The following is a 9,633-nucleotide window of genomic DNA, read 5'->3' on the forward strand; positions in this document are numbered from 1 at the left end:
GTCCTCCCCCTCCCCCTCCTCTCCATTCTGGGAGGGGGGTAAGACTTCACAGGGGCTGAGCCCGTCTTTGGATATGCAAAGCCACCCTCAGGTCCCCTCTCCCAGTAAAACCCGAGGAGTCTGAGGAGCCAGCCTCCCCTAGGCGCTCACAAATGGCCTCTTTCTTTCTTCTTCCATCCCAGCTTTAGCAGTGCTCCCCGGATCTGGAGAGCGATGACTCGGCTTCACCCAGGGAGAGGGCTGAGCTGTCACAAGGACAAGCCAGGGGCACACAGGGTCGGACTTCACAAACACCCGGCAAGCAGGAGTGGGCCACCTGGAGAGAGGGGGATGGGGGGAGAGGATGGGGGCTGGGAGGGCGGCGGGTGCAGAGGAGCCAGGCAGCACTCCAGCAAACACCAGAAACCCGGATAAGCACTGCAGTTACCCCACAGCAGGAGACCAGGAGGCCCACAGCCAGCCAGTGAGACCACCAAGTCCTCACAACAGGGGACAGACCGACAGGGATGGTGGGGACGTGAGATCAGGGCATGATTCTATAACCGGGCCCACTACTGACCCCCATGAAAAAGCTGTTCACCTGCAGCCCAGCCTGGCCAACAGGACGTGCTGCATTCCCCAGCAAAACAGCCGACATCTGCAGGAGAGATGGAGGTGCACCACCAGATGAGAACACAGGTTACCCTGAAGGAGGTGCCACAGCGGAGCCCTGGGGGCTCTGAAGGCAGCCCTTGGGGCTCGGCCACCTGACTTTTAAAACAGACTTCTTCTCTTCCTCTCTCCCTGCTCCTCCCTCACCCCTCCCCTTCCCTAACCTCGGGGGAGGATGGCCTCTTCCCCATCCTAGGCAGAGCCATCTGACCCTGAGTCCACACCCTCCCCAGGAACAAAGTCATCCAGACTGTGGGGATGGCACCAGGTGATCTCAGAGATGACTGTCACCCACATCAACAAGTGAAGGGCAACCCCAACAGAGAACCTGGGGCGCGCTGCCTCTGAGTCACCTCTTCAAAAGCCCCCTCCCTGCTCCTGCTGACAGAGTCACAGCTTTGCTAGCAAAGCCATAAACTTTCTTTTTCTTTTTCTCAAAATTGTGTCCTTGTTATTAGATTGGCATTGGGGACAAGGACTGACCTTTGGCAACAGAGGGACTTTTGTGACCCTGACACAGACCAGATCCCAGAGCTCAGGGGATAAGGATGATTCCTTCTGACCATAAAATCTATAACAACAGGTTCCAGTGAGAGTCCTCGGTACGGGCCAAGGTGACCTAGAGTGGCCATGGCAGTGGGGACTACAAAGCCTGACGTCACCCTGCTGTCAGTCAAAAAGTCAAGGGTGGTCAAGGGTGGCCCTGGGCGGGACTCTCTGGAAACTTCTCTGAGATCCCCCAATAGAACTGGAGTGTAGAGAGCCCCGTCCCCAGCCCTATTCTGTACTTTATTTAGAGACAGGGTCTCCCCGAGTTGCTCAGGGCCTCGCTTTGGCGGAGGCTGGCTTTGAACTCGCGATCCTCCTGCCTCTGCCTCAGAGCCCAGCAGCTGGAATTGCAGGCACCCGGCTCACCATAGCCGATTCCCATGAAGAAATCTCAGAAGAAAGACAGAAATAAGCCCACACACAGACAGGATTGTTATGCGCCCCCCTCATGAAAAGAAATAACATGGAATACAGTTCGACTTTAATTTATAGACATTATCTCTTCCCATGTTGCTGAAATCTAAATATTTTAAGTCACAGTAAATGTCTTTATAGAATCTCTTGGGGAAAAAAATGTGAATTCTCATATATTTGAGCTCCACAACAAACAAGGTTAAAGTTTAAGAAGACATCGCTTTTTTTCTTATTAAATAGTTAAGCTTGGGGCCTGGGGATATAGCTCAGTTGGTAGAGTGCTTGCCTCCCTTGCACAAGGCCTTGGGTTCGATCCGCCAGCAACACACACACAAACACAAATAGTTAAGCGCAACTTTTTGCATCTTCTGACTGAATATGGATGATATTTAAAGCAAGTCCCCGGGACATAAACGCCGCCCTCTGTGGAATGTCCTGTATGTAGCAGAAGCACTGCCCTGTCTACCCGGCGGGTCAGTGCTTGGTCTCTGGAGAAAAGAGTCCATACAGGATGGCGCCCAAGAGATGTTCTGGTTCCAGGGTCTGAGAAATTCTTTCCTCGTCTGACTCTAACATGTTTAGTCCGATTTGTGGGTGTATCCAATGTGTGCACGACATCACAAGGAACATCAGCTGGATTCCAGGAAAAATGGAATGGAGAGACCCGTTCCAGCCTCGGAGAGACCCGTTCCAGCCTCGGAGAGACGGGTCCTGTGTCCCTATGGGGAGAAAACGCTGCTGCAGCCCTCAGTGTCCCCAGATCTGCGTCTGATTTCAGGAGAACTGGGCCCTTCCTGCAGCCTGTCTGGAGGACTCCACCTTCCCACTTCATAATACCTTCAGTCACTTGCATTTTAGTGGGGGGTACGCAAAACCAGGTAGAAAGGAGCACTAAGAAACGCATTTCCGATACTTTTATTTCCATAAATGTTACGTTTAAACAATTAGAAATATCTTATCGATTTGCCTTTTCAGGAACTTCCCTGAAAATCCTTCTCTGATCTCTGCTCCTCCTCGCTGTGCTGCAGAGCTGACACCACAGGGCCTCGGAGGCTGCACGGTGCCAACTGGGTCTTGCGGACGCACAGATTGATGTGATTCCTTCTGTGAGCTCAGGCCTCCCTGGCCCCGCTGTCACCAGCCAAACCCCCAATTCCTGTGCCCTTAGGACGAGCCCTTCAAGCGGAATCCGATGCTCCCAGCAAGAAGCAGCATTCTTCAGCTGGCAGCCCAAGAGAGGGTGAACACCATCCTTATTCTTCTCACCCCTTTGGGAAACCAATTAGATCCCTTTGGACACTGCCCCTGCGCCTTCCAATCTCTGCCAGGTGCCAGAAGAGGAGAGAGTTCAGTCTCACTGTGCCTTGAAAAAACCATCACAGAATTCTGGATCCAGAAACACCACAGTTCGGGGAGAGCACAGAACACGTGTCCCGAATCCCACTACAGCCATCCTGGACTTACGGATCAAACTGCCACCTGACAAGGGAATACCAACACGGGCACAATTCCACCAGCGCATCACACTCGGACTTCATCGTATGTACACTTACGTCATGCTCTGCACTTGGCTGACACTATCTACACGACTACTACTTCTTCAATGCGAACTCAAAGAGTATTCCCTACATTCCAAGCAAGACCCCTACTGTCCATAGTGAGAGGAAGACCTAAGCCCTGGCAGGGCCATTAAATCTGGATTCCAGGACTTATCAAAGACCTGAGGGACCAGAGAGGTTGAATGCTCGTCTGTCTCCATACTGATTCTCCATGTTCTCTGGCTGCTCCTCAGACAGTCCTTAAACTCTATTTAAATCAGAGACTAGTTATTAGATGATGACGGAGCACTAGTGGGGGCAGTAATTCATATTGCAATTAATGAAACGGTACGTTCTTGTAATGAGAAGGCTATTATTGTCTTGTAGAGCTTAGCCAAGGGCACAGGGAAAATGGAGCATCAGACATTCGTCTTTGGATCTTTTGAGAACAGTCCATTACACTTTTCTAATTTTATTCTCCTTTCTTTATTCACAAACAAGGGTGCTATTTTGTGTTGATGAATTTCTCAGCTTCTATTAATTAGCCACGTCTAACAAGTTACTCCTGTGTTGGTAAAGGGAGAGGAGAACCAGGAGGGAGTGGGTTCTATCTGGTGTGTCTCCCGTGTGCCTAACACGCGTTCTCTTACATTAGCTCACACTTGCAGCTTAACACCTAAGAGTTACAAAAGATAAAACCCATGAATTCTGCAGAATTAAATGAGATTCCAGAGGGAAACTTGCTCTCTTTCAAAACTGGCAGCTCAGCTTTGTTCCCACAATGGACTCCAGTTGCGATTTGGAGGGCTCGTGTTTTCTGGCTGATTGACACATTCAGAGATTAGCCAAGGACAAATCTGAAAGGAGTGGGCCCTGGCCAGTGCCTTCCTGGAAGGCCACATCACAGCCTCGAGCTTCATTCCAACACATGGGTTTAAGGCAACAACGTGCTGCCAAAGCCAGACTCCAACAGAGGTCTCTGGCGCTGAACGGAAACCCACGGGAATCGTTTCCAGGACACGGAAATCCTAAGATGGCCCAGCCAGCCGGCCTGGCAACACTTTATACTGTGATTGAGCAAAAAAGGCTTCATTTTTAACCGGATGGGCGTAAACGCTGGTGCGTAGATTAGTCGAATCGCGGGACTCCTAAATCTCCCACGTGTCTCTGAGCATGTACCACCACGGGACTGCATACTGTGCCCTGTCACGCCGGCCGTACGTCCTGTTTACAGGATGGCTCCCGTATGTAGAAGATACGATTCTGCTCCAGCTTCTTATTTGTAGGACAATCTATTTTCATTCCTATCATAAAGACCCCATAAGCTCCAGATTATGACGACCAGCCCCTTTTAACACACCTGAGCTGATTTCGTGGAAATATTCACAGAATTGAAATTTGGGGACTACGGGGTTTACCCTCCTCTGGGTCAGAATCCTCTGAAACCACTGAACGGATGAGGAGGGACGCTTTCTGCGGGGCCACATTCCTGCCCTGCAGGCCGCACACAGCTGTCTGTATTGCAACCACTGACACCGGCCGATGCCTCCTGCCCTGTCCCCAAGGCTGCCAAGTCCCTGTCCGCTGATGCACATTAAGGCAGGTAGCCGGGGAGGGCCAGGCACTCCCTGACTTGGAAAGTTACTGTTTCCTGTCATTTTAGCCCCTCCGAACTGCTGTCGTGTCTTCTACACATTCACTCACCCAGGAACCTTCCAACGTTGCTACCATCTATCTTCCTAAAATGGAATTCTTCCCTAAATATCATTTCATGAAATTCAAAAGACAGAGAGCGAATACTCAAGGATTCCTCAGGAAAAGAGCTCGGAAAGTTCAGATAAGACAAGCAAATTGAACACTGAGGTGTCTGCAAAGTCTTTTTATTCAAGGACAAATCTGATCACTTATAAAAAGAGTTCTCATCTCCATGACCCATTAAACCTATGAAAGCCTTAAACATTATTGTCCTGCGACCAAATGTCACATTACAGGAAAAGAAATTACATTTAGTTTTACTATTTGAGGCATCTGAATTACTATTCAAGGAGTACTTAATTTCTTATGAATAAAGTTTAAAAAGAAAAATGTATATACCCTGCTATTTAATGCTAGGACTACAGACTTTCATGACGTCGGTAAATCTGCCTTGAGCCCTGCAGCTACCTGCATCCTTCCACACGTGCTGGCCGGCTGAGGAGCTTCTGCAGCCCCTCCAGGAGGGAGCCTGGGAGCACCAGCTCCACACAGGTGACTCAGCCCAAGGTCCTGCGTGCACACAGGCTTGCAGACCAAGATCACAAGCCCGACTTCAAAACCTTGTGCCCTTTCGCGTGCATCACGGAACTAATCTGCAAAGACTTTGTCGTGCAGTGAATACGTGAGACCTAATTCTGTCGTCGTACATACTGCTGTATCATTTTTAAGCTCATGGAATGTTTATCGGTAGGATGAACAATGATGGCCAGCCCCCTTGTATTTCCAGGGTGAATATGTGCTGATGGGTTAATTCTATGCTGGGTTTTGGGTGCAACCTACTGTGTAACCAGAGGCCAATTCTGGCCTCCTGACCATCTACCAGGACGTCGGGAATTGGGGCTGATGCTGCCCTGTTGGCCCCACTACAGACCAGACAGCAGGCGAGGGCGGGCTGAGTGCATGCACAGTCAGGCCAGGGCCGCGGGCACCGGGGACATCCACACAGGCCAGGCAGCCTGCTGCTGCAGGACCGGCCACCCTCGGCACTGCCCCGCGGGAGGAGGCTGCTCAGCTTTACCCACCCTGGATGACACGCCAGGCCTCATTAACAGTCTCCTCGGGAATCCTGTCTCAAATATGTGAACAGGGCCTTGGGGCCAGGGACAGAGACGGAGGAGCTTCTTCTGAATTCCACCCTAGACTCGTGCTGGGCGTTGGAGATGATCATCTGTCACAATGTAACAGAGTTTACACTCAGTGAGTCCCTGCGCTCCAATGCTGCAGATGACTTAGGTCCCTGCCCTGCATTACTCCCTCACAGAAGCCATCTGTCACTCGGAGCCTGGCTCCTGAAACCCCGCACGGGGGGCGTCGTGAGGCTGTGCTCAAGCACACTCGTCTCCTCCTCTTGACACTTCCGGGTCCTCTCCTGTAACAGCTGTCCCCTGCACGTCTCCGGTGGCCTGCGGCGTGGTTCGGCATAAGAGGGAGTACCGCCCGGGGCTCTGCCCGCCACAGAAGAACCCCAGCGAGAAAGGACAGGAAGCCGGGGAGAAGCTGACTCTGTTAGCGGGGCCGTATTTGGCCAGGGCGCCCTGATCTCTGATCATGGGGATCACGCACAAAGGAAGAAATGGCGCGTCTGTGGATGTGAGCACCCCTTCTCGAGGCCATTTCCAAAATAAGAGGCGGGTCCTGAGCCGTGGCAAGGCCTCCTCCCATCCCCCCTCCTTTCTCCTGACTGCCAGACACCAGGTCCTCAAGTGTCCTCAGCCACACCCTGGGCTCCCCCCAGCTGTGGTCACGGGACGAGGGGCTCTCTCAGAACCTTCCTCCCCCACCGCTCACCTCAAAAGCCACGTCCTGTCCACTCTGGGGACTCCCGCACGGTTCCTGACCCTTCTTTCTCCCTGTGCCACTCCAGGCCAGTCCTGGCCCAAGACACCCACTCTCTGGCCAAGAGCTTGTGTCTGACACTCAGACCCCGTCGCACCTCGACGGACGATAGACGGGCCTTCCCACAGTCGCCCTCCTGCTTGTCACCTTCCTCCCCCAGTGACCCGCCTCCCCGCTGCTCCCAAGCACAGTCCCAACGCTCGGCCTGCTGCTCTGTTGGCCCCGCGGGTGGGTCCCCTGGCCCAGACACCAGCGAGGTCTCCCTCCGTGGCACCCAACCCCACTGCTGGGACTGCTGCGCCCACAATACCTCCAACGCAACTGCCACCTGTCCCAACCAAACGAAAACTCAGCATCAGCCTGGTCATTACTTGAGTGTCATTATCCATGATTTAAAATGCTTTGTGTGTGTGTGTGTGTGTGTGTGCACGTGTGCATGCGCGTGGCCTTGGTAAGGAGCCCTTTTAGGAGCTGCTCAGCTGCAGGCCCACTCCCAAGTGAGCCTCCTGTTGAGCCCTGCCTTCATGTCTGCACTCAGCCCGCCCCGCCCTGGAAACAGGACCTAACCTCCATCGCAGGCTGCCCGGCTTGCACAACAATCCACCAGGCCCCCCCCTGCCAATCTCTCCCATCTCACAAATGAAGAAGACTCCCACTTTTCTGGCCTAAAACTTGGTGGCATGTCCCTAAATGTCAATGGCAACTTGTATTCACTGGGGTTCACGGATGGCCCTGGTTACACAAGATCCTCCACCCTCAGTCTACACTCTGCCCCGTCCTACCACTAGCCCCGGATGCAAAGAGAAGTCTGCCCTCCAGTCTCCCCTCACCCCTGTACAGATCCTAGTGTCTACTAAACTAGGTAAGCTGCAGCCTGACCACGCACCACCATCCTAGATATATACCTGTGATACACAAGTGTGGATAGGCACGTGTGTCTGTGGGTCTATATGCACGAGCTCGTGTGTTTGTATGTATAAATACATGTGCACACATGCAGACATGCATGCTTGTGAATGAATGCACACGTATATAGATGTGTCCGGGTGTGCACATGTTCACTTGTATGCACACATATGTGAATATGTGTAAATATATGCAAGTGTGTACATGTGTCTGTATATGAACATACGTATGTATACATAAGAATACACAGAGGTATGTCCGTGCATATGTGTGGACGTGTGCATTTGTATATACCTATATATATATGGATATGCATGTGAGTATGACTCTATGTGCGTGAACATGTATCTGCACATTTACACGCATGTGCTTTGTGTCTGTGTATATTTCCCACCTTCTGGCTGGGATGCAAATAGTTTCTCAAAGTTGTGCCCTTTATCAACTGCCCTTAGGGAAGGATTAGATGAGCAAAGTTAGTAGTCAGAGAAAAACGTGTCATCCGTGAACAGGTAAAACCCAGAATCACAGCTCTCTGCGGCTAATGATCTGCAACAACAGTATTTAAACGCTCCCCTTTCCACGTGTTTTCTGCTAAATGACAGGCTTTGTTTTCCAACTGAACATCTTCAAAAGCTTACAGGTTTTATTTGCAAAACAAATGTTATGAAAGACCTAAATATAGGAAACTCTAAAGAGACAGTATGTTTTATCAAATAGATGAGACAGAGTCTTCATAAGGAGAAAAATAAAAACGAACTAGGTCACTTATAACTGCTTTTTTGTTTTGTTGTGTTGTTGTTTTTTAAGTTTGGGGAATGCTCAGGAAAACAAGTGAAAACCGAGGATGAGATGTCAACCAACCTGATCACTGTGGACACTCCCCAGAATTCCCAGGTGGACGCACGCCCCAAGATGCAGCAAGCCGACCTGGAAACGTCATCTCACGATTGCTCAGTGTGACATGACCGTGGTCTAAGGAGTGTCATGGAAAAACCACGAGGTGCTTGTGAAAGTATCATGGGACACGCCTGTGTCAGGGGAGTCAGGCAAAAGGGGAAAAAGCAGAAAAACATCTGCAGGAAAACAAAGCTAGAAACATGGCCGGGCAGCGCTCACAGGAGCACAAGTGAGGGCCACTAGAAAGCAGCAGCGGGTGCAATAACAAACAGGCCCTGCAGGAACAGCGCTCGGGTATCAAGAATCCACCACCTTGACTTGTTACCTTGAAGGAAATGAAATAGAGGTGCTTGCCTGAAGGTGGAGCAATATTTCAGTGTCTTCTCAGTGCAAAATAAAACAAAGACATCAGAGGGAAAGACGCAAGTCAGAGGCCACGTCCAGTAGCCCTTGCCCTGCAGGGTGCTGCTGCTGTTGCTGCCCAGGTGGTCACATGAGCTGCAGGGACAAACCACCTGCTAAGGGTCCCAGCCCAGCGTGGAGAACAGCAGGTCGCACCCCGCTGCAAGTCACATGTGCAGATTGCAGGAGGTCTGCACACACAGAGACTGAGCTCTTTTGGTTGTCTTCCACCAGGACCCCAACTACTCTCTCTGAGGAGCTCTCCTTGGGAAGAGCTGAAGCCTCTGCACAGGCTTGGGGACTTCTTGAGGCACAGGAGGGAACCCTGTCCTGCAGCTGGCTGGCGCTGCAGCCCCTGTGGAAGGAAGCCGGCCGTGCAGAGCCTCCAAAGAGTCACTCTGCAGAGCTGAGAACCAGGTCCAGGGCCGAGCACTGCCCCTCAGTGTCCTTCCACTGTCACTTTGTTATTAGGATGGACACACACACACACACACACACACACACACACAGAAGTTCCTAAAGGTCTCTCCTGTTGGAAGCACCTTAATGAGCTGTGAAAGATAGATCACATACGCAGGCGAGCACAGGCCATCAGAATCGTCCACTGTACAAAATGACAGGAAGTGGGAGGAGGAGGGAGGAAGAGGAGGGAGGAGAGGGAGAAGGAGGGAGGAGGAGGGGGAGG

At 51.6% G+C, this 9,633-nt stretch overlaps 1 long non-coding RNA gene across 4 annotated transcripts in view; it reads right to left on the reverse strand.

Moving 5' to 3' along the window:
* LOC107158742 overlaps window positions 1-9,633 on the reverse strand; it is a 338,106-nt gene that overhangs the window by 306,155 nt on the left and 22,318 nt on the right. The window contains exons 4-5 of one of the 4 annotated variants that reach the window (XR_001505646.2): window positions 581-637; window positions 9-316 (exon numbers count right to left, since the gene is read on the reverse strand). The exons of 2 other annotated variants lie outside the window; for them this stretch is intronic. This is a non-coding gene — a long non-coding RNA (uncharacterized LOC107158742). Of the gene's footprint in view, window positions 1-8; window positions 317-427; window positions 638-9,633 lie in introns of those variants that run through there. One more of the 4 variants, XR_007345085.1, reaches the window with a different exon arrangement.

This window comes from Marmota marmota, unplaced genomic scaffold (assembly GCF_001458135.2).
Source record: "Marmota marmota marmota unplaced genomic scaffold, marMar, whole genome shotgun sequence".
NCBI classification, from domain to species: Eukaryota; Metazoa; Chordata; class Mammalia; order Rodentia; family Sciuridae; genus Marmota; species Marmota marmota.